This window comes from Saimiri boliviensis, chromosome 4 (assembly GCF_048565385.1).
Source record: "Saimiri boliviensis isolate mSaiBol1 chromosome 4, mSaiBol1.pri, whole genome shotgun sequence".
Classification (NCBI taxonomy): Eukaryota; Metazoa; Chordata; class Mammalia; order Primates; family Cebidae; genus Saimiri; species Saimiri boliviensis.
In genome coordinates, this window is record NC_133452.1 from 20,237,298 (window position 1) to 20,250,420 (window position 13,123).

Sequence of the window (13,123 nt, forward strand, 5' to 3'; positions counted from 1 at the left end):
AGACGGAGTTTTCACTCTTGTTACCCAGGCTGGAGTGCAATGGCGCGATCTCGGCTCACCGCAACCTCCGCCTCCTGGGTTCAGGCAATTCTCCTGCCTCAGCCTCTTGAGTAGCTGGGATTACAGGCACGCACCACCATGCCCAGCTATTTTTTTTGTATTTTTAGTAGAGACGGGGTTTCACCATGTTGACCAAGATGGTCTCGATCTCTTGACCTTGTGATCCACCCGCCTCGGCCTCCCAAAGTGCTGGGATTACAGACTTGAGCCACAGCGCCCGGCCAGCCACCTATAGTCTTATCAGCCATCTTTATTCTTATCTGCAGCGATAATAATGACCTAATGTAGTGTTTTAAGATAATTTAATGATACTGTCTTTCCAAAATTTGTTAGATTTTAAATGTGTTACTGACCTGAGACCTTAATGATAAATCACTGCTATTAGACAATTGAATTGTTCATTTACTTTATAATTCCAATAATCATAATTGGAACACCACATATGAAATTTCCTGCCCAGAAGGAACCACTTGTCTTTCATTTTGTAGCATTCCAGTAGTAAGTAAAAACATACACTTGTTCAGCCCAGGGTAGGTTTTTTTCCTAGCACTGAGAAGTAGACCAGATAATTCAGATAATTGCCATTACCTAAATGTCAGTTCAAGGACTGTTATCAGCCTAGCTGTCCTTCCCCAATTCCTAGCAACAAAACTGAACCTGATTTACCTGTCTGCCAGTTTACAGACACTACAGGAAACAAAAGAACATGTTAAATGACAACATGGGATGCAACTGTTGAAAAATTCTGTAAGACAAGGTGGCTTCTTAATCAAAACATTGTTTTAGCAGTAATTAATGACTCTGGGCCTGGAGGAGGTGTTTATAGTTAAACACAGTATTTTGGCAGGGAAAGATATACATTCATACTAAATGGGAAAAATGAAAACTCAGTGGCTCACAGTGCTTCAGGACCAATTTTCACTCTTTCTAATTCAGTAATTAAAACAGCCAGGCATGGTGACTTGTGCCTGTGGTTCTAGCTACTCAGGAGGCTGAACTGGAAGGATTGCTTGAGCCTGGGAAATGAAGGTTGCAGTGAGCCATGGTTGCATCACTGCACTCCAGCCTGGGTGGCAGAATGACACCCTGCCTCAAAAATAAATAAATAAGCCGGGCACGGTGGCTCAAGCCTGTAATCCCAGCACTTTGGGAGGCCGAGGCGGGTGGATCACGAGGTCGAGAGATCGAGACCATCCTGGTCAACATGGTGAAACCCCATCTCTACTAAAAATACAAAAAATTAGCTGGGCATGGTGGCACGTGCCTGTAATCCCAGCTACTCAGGAGGCTGAGGCAGGAGAATTGCTTGAACCCAGGAGGCAGAGGTTGCGGTGAGCCGAGATCACGCCATTGCACTCCAGCCTGGGTAACAAGAGCGAAACTCCATCTCAAAAATAAATAAATAAATAATAATAATTTTTTAAAAACACTGTAGCTATGGATTTTCCTTTGCCCTTCTATTTCCCATTGTACAGATGTCTATTACCATAGCCTAAAGCCTGCTGAGGCAGTGGCCCTCTCTGCCCAGTGCAGACACCCTCGGATCCTACTCGGCAGGCTGTGAGTGGGCCCCGAACTCATTCTCATTCGTGGAAAAGACCCTGGCTCTCAGGTGGCACATTTTCCCTGTACAGTGAATAGTAGGCCTGTTTTTTCCCTCACCTCACCTTTCCTCTTTTCTCTCTCTTTTTTTTTTTTATTTTAAATGGAGTCTTGCTCTGTCACCCAGGCTGACATGCAGTGGCCTGATCTCAGCTCACTGCAACTTTAGCCTCCCAGGTTCAAGCAATTCTCCTGCCTCAGCCTCCCAAGTATCTAGGATTACAGACACACACCACCATACCTGGCTAATTTTTTTGTAATTTTAGTAGAGACGGTTTTGCCATGTAGGTCAGGCTGATCTTGAACTCCTGATCTCAAGTAATCCACCCACCTTGATTTCCCAAAATGCTGGGATTACGGGCGAGAATCATCGAGCCCGGCCTCTTCTGTTTTTATCTGTAATGACCACTGCCAAAAACTCTGAAGTTCGTTCATGTATGTTGCTAACGTATTCTCAATTTCTACCAGCCATATATAAAATTTCCCTTCATCATTATAAGTGAGTAGGTGATAGAGGCTTTAAGGCTTTCAGGGTATTTGTAACCGTAAAGGAATACATTTTAACAGTGTTACATTTCATGCCAATTGACAAGTTCTGCCAATTTTAATAAGAAACTAAGCTATATGTAATATAACACCATAATTCATGAATCTGTTCATTGTCACTGCCTTTATTAAACTATAGTTTCTTTCAAAGGTTGCAGGTTCTTAGAGGTAGAAAGTACCTTGGCGAGCATCTCCAGCCTAAAATTCATGATCCCTTCTACAGTATTCCCAACAAATTATCATCCACCCTATACTTAAAAACATGGTGGCTCACACCTGTAATCCTAGCACTTTGGGAGGCCGAGGTGGGTGGATCACCTGAGGTCAGGAGTTCAAGATCAGCCTGGCCAACATGCCAAAACCTGGTTGCTACTAAAAATGCAAAAAAAAAAAAAAGTAGCTGGGCATGGTGGGAGGCATCTATAATCCCAGCTACTCAGGAGGCTGAGGGAAGAGAATCACTTGAACCCAGGGACAGAGGTTGCAGTGAGCCGAGATCACACCACTTTACTCCAGCCTAGGCAAAAGAGCGAAACTGCATATCAAAATATATATATATGGTGATAAATATTCCCATTTTCCAATGCGGCTTCACATTTGAACAGCTCTAATTGATACAGCATTATGGGAGGATTTTAGTGTAAGAGTGGGACCCAAAACAACCTGTAAAAAAGTACAGTCCTGGTGTATGTTAATGCACTGATCATGTGAGCCTATGAGATGAGCCAATCACCAATTATGTTATATTTGAATCTCCTTTGTGTTGGGATCCTTTACCATAGGGTTTCACTAAAATGAATTTTCATATACTGAACTGAAATTTGCTTTCATTTGTCTTATCTCAGGAGCCACCCACACAAAATTCCTCTCATATTCAAATATTCAAAAGTGATTATTATAGTCTCTCCAGTGAAGGTTTCCTTCTCACTGTTTCTTGCCATTTTTGGCTAAATCCTTCTTATCCTTCAAGACTCCTTCTAGGTGTCATTTTCTCCAGCTTTTACTGGCCTCCAGCAATCTGGACTAAATTGCACTCTGCTTCAAAAGCCCCTTGTGCAGAACTTAAATTATGCTCAAAGCAATGTGCTAAGGAGCCTGTCTCCCCCTATTGGGCTACAAGATCAAGAACAGGGCCCATGTCTTAGTGTATTAACAGTGTTTAACAGTATCTGAATCACTATTAATTGACCTGAGCTAAACTCACAATCTTGTTGTCCCTTTAAAAAATACTCCTCATTGTCAAAGGTCCTCTTGTTTTTTTCTTTTTTTGAGTCTAAGTCTCCCTCACCCAGGCTGTAGTGCAGTGGCACGATCTCAGCTCACTAGAACCTCCGCTTCCCAGTTCAAGCGATTCTCCTGTCTCAGCCTCCCTAGTAGCGGGGATTACAGGTGTGTGCCACCACACCCGGCTAATTTTTTTGTATTTTTAGTAGAGATGGGGTTTTACCACATAGGCCAGGCTGGTTTCAAACTCCTGACCTCACGTGGTCTACCTGCCGCAGCCTCCCAAACTGCTGGGATTACAAGCATAAGTTACCACGCTCGGCCAGAGGCCCTCTTAAGTGTGACTTCCAAGATAAACACTTTTTCATACATTGTCTACCTTGCTGATTATGACAGAAACCTTGCCATCATTTTTCTAGGAATAATTTTCCTTTGTAATGCTGTCTCAGCTTTCTGAAGTGTTCACATGTGATTCTCCTAAGCCACACTTCCTATATTCAGGAGTTAATACAGATTGTTTTTAATCCTTAATATGGGCCTATCCTTCTTGTTCTAAGAAAAATTTTCATCTCAATATAGGAAAGGACTAACAATTTTCTTTGTATCTTTTGTAGAAGCTAATTATTTTCTACGTAATTAGCCCAGCATGCTCTCTCCATTTTAATCCCATTGATTAGGAAAGATGTTTGAGACAAGATTTAACTCTCACTTAGGCCGGAGTGCAGTAGTGTTATCCTTGGCTCACTGCAGACTTGATCTCCCGGGCCCAAGTGATTCTCCCACCTCCGTCTCCCAGGTTTCTGGACTACAGACATGTACCACCAAGCCTGATTATTGTTTGCAATTTTTATTGAGATGGGGTTTCACTATATTGCCCAGGCTGGTCTTGAACTCCTGGACTCAAGCAATCTACTTGCTTTGGGCTCCCGAAGTGCTAGGCTGGAGTGCAATGGTGCGGCTCACTAAAACCTCTGCCTCCCTGATTCAAGAGATTCTCCTGCCTCAGCTTCCTGAGTAGCTGGGACTACAGGTGTGCACCACCATGCCCAGCTAATATTTGTATTTTTAGTAGAGATGGGGTTTCACTGTGTTGGCCAGGCTGGTCTTGAACTCCTGACTTTGTGATCCGCCCGCCTGGCCTCCCAAAGTGCTGGGATTACAGGCGTGAGCCATCATGGCCAGCGGAACATAATCTTTTAACAAGTTTTCACGTTTGGATTTCTGAATACAGTAAGCAGCCAGTTATTACTTTAACATCAGAAAAAGGCGTCTTTAATTTTTTTGTAGTCTATAGTAGAAAAATTACCAAAAAAAGGTACTTGAAAACACTATTTTTTCTAGAGGAAAAACTGGTAAAGGCATTCTTCACCAAGTGTGGACAGTACCTTACACATCAAACCCAATGATCCCATCCCAGATTTTCCATTCAACTTTACAAGAAGTAAAACCTCGTCTTGTCACACCGTCACCGTTATTCCAATTATGGCAATAACGACTTCCTACGGATGCAGTTGACAGGTAAGATCTCTAAATTCTGCTAATCAATCGGCCCTGGCTCAAGAACTTCTTTTCTGGCTGATTCAGAAAATACAGATGCTGGAAGCTCATGGGCTTGTTCGGGGAAAGAACGCTAAGCAAGAATAAAATTTTATTTCAAAGCGCCAAAACTCGAATTTTGAGGTCCACAGCGAGGTTTCCCAGAGCAACTCATAGTTGTTCCCTTCTGAGAACGAAGCTCCGTGAAATTGCGCATCCCTCCTCGGTCCAGAGAAAGAGATCAATGGTGAAAAGGATTGAATCAACCGAGTGGGCTGGGCAGGAGAGAGCCTTAACCCACGGCCGCGGGCGAGTCTTCTGGGCAGGGGCAGGCGGGAGCGACGTGGGGCGACGCTCACGAAGGCTCTGAGCGGCGGGCGACGCAACGAGGCCCGGAGGCCACAGGTTGCGCGCTCCCTAGCTGCTACCGGGCGGGCAGAAGCCCCCAGTCTTCGGCCCTCGCGCAAGCGACGCCGGGAAATGCCCACATCCGGGAAACCTGCAACGGAGTGCGGCGGCGGCGACATTGAGTGGAAGGCAAAATGGCGGCGGCGGCGGTGGCCTGGTGTTAAGGGGAGTCAGGTCCTCGCGACCCCCGCGACGGGCCACACTGGCCCGCGGCAGCCCTCTGGCGTCTCTACCCGCTGTGCCCCACCAGGGATACTTGGGGTTGCTGGGACGGGCTCCGGCCGCCTAGGCGCCCGCCCTCGGGCCGGTGGCCGCTGTCCAGGAGCTCTCCTTTCCCCTCCAGGTAGGTCCGGGGCTGGCGTAGCGGGTGGGGCTCACTCTCTCCTCCCGAGCTCGAGTTGGCGGGGCGGTGGCCGCTGGGGCCCACGCCCATCCCCGCTGGCGGGGGTCCAGAGGTTGCTGTGGACTGGCGGGCCGAAGCGGCCCGCTCCGGGCCTGACTGGGCTGGTTGCTTTGACCTGAGCTGAGCCCTGCCCTGGGGAAGCGAGGGTTGGCCGCGCCCGGTGCTGCAGGAAGAGCCCCAGGCATTTCGGCCTCGGAAGTGCACGTTTGGCTGGGAAGAGCCTATCCTGCTGGCGGCCTTGCGCCGACTGTCTCCCACCCCACCCACAAAACGCGATTCGGCGATGTCTGCAGTGAAGGAACGGGAAAGGTGGTTCTGAAGGAATATTGCAATGAAAGAGCTACAGTTCTTTGAATCCTTAGAGGGCCTTGATCCTGGGTATATCTTGAAATCCTGGGAGTCTCTTATGTCTAGTTCAGTGTGATTTGAGGTTATTGTGTATAGTTGAAAGTGGTGGGAGAGATGGAGAGGTCTTTACGGAGTAGGAGTGTGTATATAAATACAAAAAATGAAGGAACGACAATTAAGGGAACGGCGTTTTTTATAATCTGAAATGGCTTGTAGCTCAATGAATGACTTCCAGATGACTTAATTAATCCCCATTCTGACTTCTCTGTCAATTTCTAATGGAATAAAATTTAATGTTTGTCAACTCATGTTAATACGACTTATAAACATGTATCATCCTCCAGAAGTTATTCATAAATCTTGTGAACAATAAGTATAATCTCATGCACAGAAATAATACTGTATAACTCCAGTTTTGGAAATGGATTTGAATGTTAGCAATCATGAAGCTTGTCAGACCTTTACGAATTGTTTATTGAAGATTAAAAATTTTTATCAATTTTCCTCCATGAGGAAGAAAAGGTAGGACATTACAGTTGGAATGAATGTTCTCTGCTGTGAAAACAAAGCTTATCTCTGACGTTAAAATGGGTTAGTTCATTCCCTAAGGCAGTGGAGGAGTTTGATTGAACAGTGAAAGAAGCAGCATTGTGTTAGTCCCATTGGCAGCTACTGCAAGAAACTAGATCATGCTCCATTCCTGGAACGGCACATTCTATGCCTAAATGTTGATTGAATATGCCTTGTTGCTCTCCAAAAACAAGTAAAAAATTTTTTTGCTGTATTTTAAATGTATAATATCTGGCTTTCATTGTGTAGGTCGTTTTTATTTTTGTTTTTATTGCTAGTCCTTGTTATTCTATATACATAGTCTTGGAATGGTTCTAACTCTGGTTATTTAGTTATTTTAGATGTTTTATTTATATTAGTGGGAGATTGTTATACATCACAAAAGTTATTTAGTCATTGAATAACATTTTTGCCAAGTAGAAGCAGCAGTTATTTTTCAGCATTTTTCACTTTCGATCCAACAATTATTAGAAAGTGAACAGAAGAAGATGTTAGTATGCAGTTTCCTGAATATTGCTGTTTATACAAATGAGACTATGCTGCTAAAAGAAGAAACAGCACATATTACTGTTGCTGTCCTCATTACTGATCTGGTCAAAGCTATGACATAGTCACCTTTTTTTTTTTTTTTTTTTTTTTTTAAAAAAAGATGGGGACTCACTATGTTGCCTGTGCTGGATTCCAACTCCTGGGCTTGAACAGTCCTCCCACCACAGCCTCTCAAGTAGCTAGGACTATAGGTGCACTACTGCACCCAGCTAGGGTACTTTTCTGATAAACTTAATTTAACCCAATCTTATGTAATGATACCTGTTTTTTTCCTACATTGGACAAACTAATCAATGTTACTTGTTTATTGTTTGTATTTTTGATGAGGGTCTGAACTTTAAAAAAAAAGTAGAGATTTTTCATACCCAGGCAGTTTGATTCCAGAGCTCTTACTTTTAACCATTAGGTTAAAAATCATTGAAAGTTATGGAGTAGCTGGGCATGGTGGCTCACGCCTGTAATCCCAGCACTTTGGGAGGCTGAGGTGGGCAGATCACGAGATCAGAAGACTGAGATCATCCTGGCCAACACGGTGAAACCCCGTCTTTTAAAAAAAAAAAAAAAAAAAAAAAGATGGTGAAACATCTCTACTAAAAATACAAAAAAATAGCTGTGTGTAATGGCTTGTGCCTGTAATCCCAGCTACTTGGGAGGCTGAGGCAGGAGAATTGCTTGAACCCAGGAGGTGAAGGTTGCAGTGAGCAGAGATCATGCTACTGCACTCTAGCCTGGGCCACAGAGCAAGACTGTGTCTCAAAAAATAATAATAATACAATTGAGGTAACAAGGAGATTTCACCTTTTATTTATGGCTAAGTTAGGCATGTGCAATGACTGCTACTCCAGAACTTCTCTGCTTTGGACCTGGAAAATTTCTTTTAACGTTGATCTCAAGATACACTCTATTTATTTTTTGTGGGACAGAGTCTTGCTCTGATGCTTAGGCTGGAGGGTAGTAGCACAGTCACGGCTCACTGCAACCTCAGCCTCCCCAGTAGCTGGGAATGTAGGTGCACACCAACATACCTGGCTGTTTTTTGTTTTGTTTTGTTTTGTTTTGTTTTGTTTTTCTATTTTTTGTAGAGACAGGGTCTCACTTTGTTACCCAGGCTAATCTCAAACACCTGGGATCAAGAGATCCACCCACTTCAGCCTTTAAAAGTTTTGGGATTACAGGCATGAGCTACTGTACCCGGCCCTAAATTTTAGAAATATTAAAATATAGAACAGCATGCTTAGAATCAAACAAATATGATACTGGCCAGGCATGGTGGCTCACGCCTGTAATCCCAACACTTTGGAAGGCCAAAGTGGGAGGATTGCTTAAGGCCAGGCATTTGAGACCAGCCTCATCAATAGAGATGAGAGACCCTCATTTCTATTTAAAAATAAATAAAATAAAAAGAAACATGACACCTGTTACTGTGGAATGATGTTCCCGGTATTATGTTATTCTTTTGCTAACAAATAGGGCCCTAATCAGTGATAGAGGCAAGATTCATAGGTCCTTTGGTCCACATGTCCAAATCTTTTTTTTTTTTTTTTTTTTGAGACAGAGTTTCACTCTTGTTAGCCAGGCTGGAGTGCAATGGCACGATCTCGGCTCACCACAACCTCCGCCTCCTGGGTTCAGGCAATTCTCCTGCCTCAGCCTCCTGAGTAGCTGGGATTACAGGCACGCGCCACCATGCCCAGCTAATTTTTTGTATTTTTAGTAGAGACGGGGTTTCACTATGTTGACCAGGATGGTCTCGATCTCTTGACCTCGTGATCCACCCACCTTGGCCTCCCAAAGTGCTGGGATTACAGGCTTGAGCCACCACCCAGTTTATGTCCATATCTCTTAATCAGGTCCAGATATGGTTCCTCTTGCTCCAGGGACCTGTGAAGTAATGTGTCCTGTGTGTCACCTGTATGCTCTCTTGCTGTCTCTCTCTCACTGTGTCTCTTTCTCTCTATCTCTCTTCCTTTTCTCTTCCCCTCACTTACCATAGTACATAAGAGTAGAATACTGCTAGGAAGGCCACAATCAGCACTACTCCTAGGAAAGGAGAATAATGAGAGATAAGCAGCAGATTCTATGTAAGCAATCAGTCCTGGAGGTAGGGGAGATTGGACCTTGATTTATTTGGAAGGAATTCTCTCATTGTTTTCCATGACCTGTGAAGTGTGTGTTGGGTGAGTATCCTCACTTTGGAAAGTACAAATCTTTCTCAACTAGCTTATTGTTCTTAGAAGTTGGGGGCCAAAGGGTTTTAAATTTTGAATAGACAAAGAGTTTTTTAGTCTGAACTTTGGATGATTTAAGAAAAAAATTATTATTTTTTTTTTGAGATGGAGTCTTACTCATTTGGTTATTTGAGGCTGGTCTTACTCATTAGGTTAGATGGGAAGGCTACATCCTTAAGGTGTTCTTTACCACTGAAGTAGTAGTTAGCTGAGAGTTTTCAGTGAGTATCTGTACTCAGTCTTTTAATCCTGCCTCTACGGGTCTAGGTGCCAGTTGCTTTTCCAATCCTTTGAGAGTTTAAATTTCTGAACATTTTCCATTCCCTTCTATTTTTGCTTTGCAATCTGCTGCTTCTTTCTTGAGCTCATCATTTACTTCTAATACTTTGCCAAATATGCAATAGCAGTCAGTATTTGCTTCTAAGATCCTCTTTTCCAAACTTTTTTTTTTATAAGATTGCAAGGTCAGTAGCCTCTTTGTATGCTCACTGACCTTGTAGTTGTATGAAAAGTTATTATGGGTAACAGCTTTACCAAATATTTTGCCACTGTAAAACATGATCCTCCATCTTTCCAGCTTCTGGTTTCTGTTTCCTCTCAGCCCTCAGCCTGACCACTAAGGCAGTATCACTAAGGCAGTGCTGCATAGGTTTTTATTGCAGCAGCACTTCACTTCTAGGTACCAGTTTCTGTATTAGAATAATGAAAGCCTGAATCTACAGATGGACAATGGTCAGATCATATATGAAACTAGAACTCTGACCCATGACCTCTGGGCAATAGGCCCAAAGTGTCAGAACTTGGACAGTAACTACCAGCTTCCTTAATCTTTGTACCTAATTCCAATTTGGGATGACCCAGAGAGAGCTAAATATGCTTCCCCAACCAGCCATGTAGGATACCCTGCTTCCAGTGTCAACGAAGAGTCAAACTCAGTAAAATATTTTAAGAGCTCTATTCTGAGCCAAATATGAGTTACCATTGCCCCATGACAAAGTCCTCAGAAGCTCCTGAGAACATGTGTCGAAGGTGGTCAGACTACAGCTTGGTTTTATACATTTTAGGGAGACATAGACATCAATCAGTATATGTAAGATTGGCAAGACACCTTGAAGTGGATGGCTTCTGGGTCATAGGTAGATTTAAAGATTGTCAGGTTTAAAGATTGTCAGATTTAAAGATTGTCAGATTAAACATTTAAAGGTAGATTTTCTGATTGTCAGTTGGTTGAGTTGTTACTGTCTAAAGACCTAGAATCAATAGAAGGGAGTATTTAGGTTAAGATAAGGGGTTTTGGCTAGGCACAGTGGCTCACACCTGTAAATCCCAGCACTTTGGGAGGCCGAGGCAGGCAGATCATGAGGTCAGTAGTTTGAGACCAGCCTGGTCAACATGGTGAAACCCCGTCTCTACTAAAAATACAAAAAATTGGCCAGGCACGGTGGCTCACGCCTGTAATCCCAACACTTTGGGAGGCCAAGGCGAGTGGATCACGAGATCAAGAGATCAAGACCATCCTGGTCAACATGGTGAAACCCTGTCTCTACTAAAAATATGAAAAAAAAAAAAAATCAGCTGGGCATGGTGGCACGTGCCTGTAATCCCAGCTACTCAGGAGGCTGAGACAGGAGAATTGCCTGAACCCAGGAGGCGGAGGTTGTGGTGAGCCGAGATCGCGCCATTGCACTCCAGCCTGGGTAACAAGAGCAAAACTCTTGTCTCAAAAAATAAAAAAATAAAAAAATAGGCCGGGCGCGGTGGCTCAAGCCTGTAATCCCAGCACTTTGGGAGGCCGAGGTGGGTGGATCACAAGGTCGAGAGATCGAGACCATCCTGGTCAACATGGTGAAACCCCGTCTCTACTAAAAATACAAAAAATTAGCTGGGCATGGTGGCACGTGCCTGTAATCCCAGCTACTCAGGAGGCTGAGGTAGGAGAATTGCCTGAACCCAGGAGGCGGAGGTTGCGGTGAGCCGAGATCGCGCCATTGCACTCCAGCCTGGGTAACAAGCAAAACCCCGTCTCAAAAAAAAAAAATAATAATAATAATAATAATAATAATAATTAGCTGGGCATGGTGGCACATGCCTATAGTCCCAGCTACTAAGGAGGCTGAAACAGGAGAATTCACTTGAACCCGGGAGGCGGAGGTTGTGGTGAGCCGAGATCATGCCACTACACTGCAGCATAGGCAACAGAGTGAGACTCTCAAAAAAAAAAAAGATAAGGGATTATGGAAACTAGGGTTCCCATTATGCAGACAGAATTAATAGTAGGGAATGTCTGAATTAAGGACTTGTGGAGACCAAGGTTCCTGTTATGTAAAGGAAGTCTCTAGGTAGCAGGCTTCAGAGGTAATATACTCTAAATGTTTCTTATCAGGTTTGATTCTCTCCTGAATCAGGCAAAAGGCCTGAGAAAGGAAGGGAATTATCTTCGGAATGTAGATTTTCCCCACAAGAGACAGTTTTGCAGGACAGTTTCAAGATATGGCAAAGAAACATAATTTGGGATCAAACACTTAGATTTCTTTTAGGGCCTGCCATCTGTCATGTGATACTATGCTAGAGTCAGGCTGGAATTGGGTATCCTATTGCTACAAAGAGTCTGTTTTGTCAGTCTTAAGATTTGTTTTAATGTTAATGCTGGTCAGCTGTGCCAGAATTCAAAAGGGAGGAGGGAATAATGAGGCATGGCCAAACCCCACTTCCCATCATGGCTGGAACTAGTTTTTCAGGTTAATTTTCCAATGCCATCGACTGAGAGGAGGCTTGACTTAGCATTTTATTTTTGGTTTATACCAGTTAGCCCACCTTCAGTTTCCCATGCCAGCAATGTACAATCAGAGCATACCTGAAGTCTTCCCCCTTTTTTTAGTGTAAAGATTTCCCACTTCCCTGCTTGCCTTTGAATCTTTGCCAAGTGCAAGTTGACAGTGGCTGATTCCCTACCTGTATAGTAAGATCTGATTAAATAGCCTCTGCTTGTTTTGGGCAGTCTTTGTCTATTTCCACAATATGATTAGACTGTTTTGTGGTAACAAATTCCAAAATATCAATGGCTTAACACAACAGAAATGTTTCTCTTGCACACAGTTCAGTGGGAGTCAGTAGGGGCTCTTCATTCAGTAGCTTAGGGATCCATCTTCCTTCCGTATTGTGAAGCCACCATCTCAAAATGTAACCTACATTGTCATTGAAGCAGGAAAGCCAAAGCAAAGTGACTTCTAACTGCCTCAGTCCAGAATTGAGATATGTCACATCTGCTCACCCAGCTTTGGCCAGAGTTAATCTGGGAAATGAAGGCAAGTACTGTATGTGAATATACTCTCTGCCATAATATATTTACCAAAATCAATTGGCTAAAGATATACATAATGCCTCCATTTCAGTGTTTTTGACATCAGAAGATATAGATCATCTTACAATTAAAATTGAATGTTCAAATGTAATGCTTCTCTTACTTCCCTTGATAAATGAAGGGATATCATTTGATGGAAACAATAGTTTCTTTAAAATCCTATATATTTTAAGTGCATATATTTAAATAAGAATTTGTAGCAGAACCATTCTAGGATCCAGTCATTTCCTTTCCTTTTTTTCTTTTTCAACTCTCTGTTTTGGAAAACTTCAAGAGTACTCAAAAGTA

General features: G+C 43.2%; 1 protein-coding gene and 1 pseudogene across 2 annotated transcripts in view; one reads left to right on the forward strand and one right to left on the reverse strand.

The window, feature by feature from the left end:
* Positions 1–4,681: 4,681 nt before the first annotated feature.
* On the reverse strand, positions 4,682–10,494 carry LOC104650178 (uncharacterized; annotated as a pseudogene).
* The window catches only part of LATS1 (large tumor suppressor kinase 1), a 56,247-nt gene continuing 48,760 nt past the window's right edge, over positions 5,637–13,123 (forward strand). For both annotated transcript variants that reach the window (XR_012517156.1, XM_010331426.3), the window contains exon 1: positions 5,637–5,719. The gene's annotated coding sequence lies outside the window, so the exon portion shown is untranslated. The remainder of the gene's footprint in view (positions 5,720–13,123) is intronic.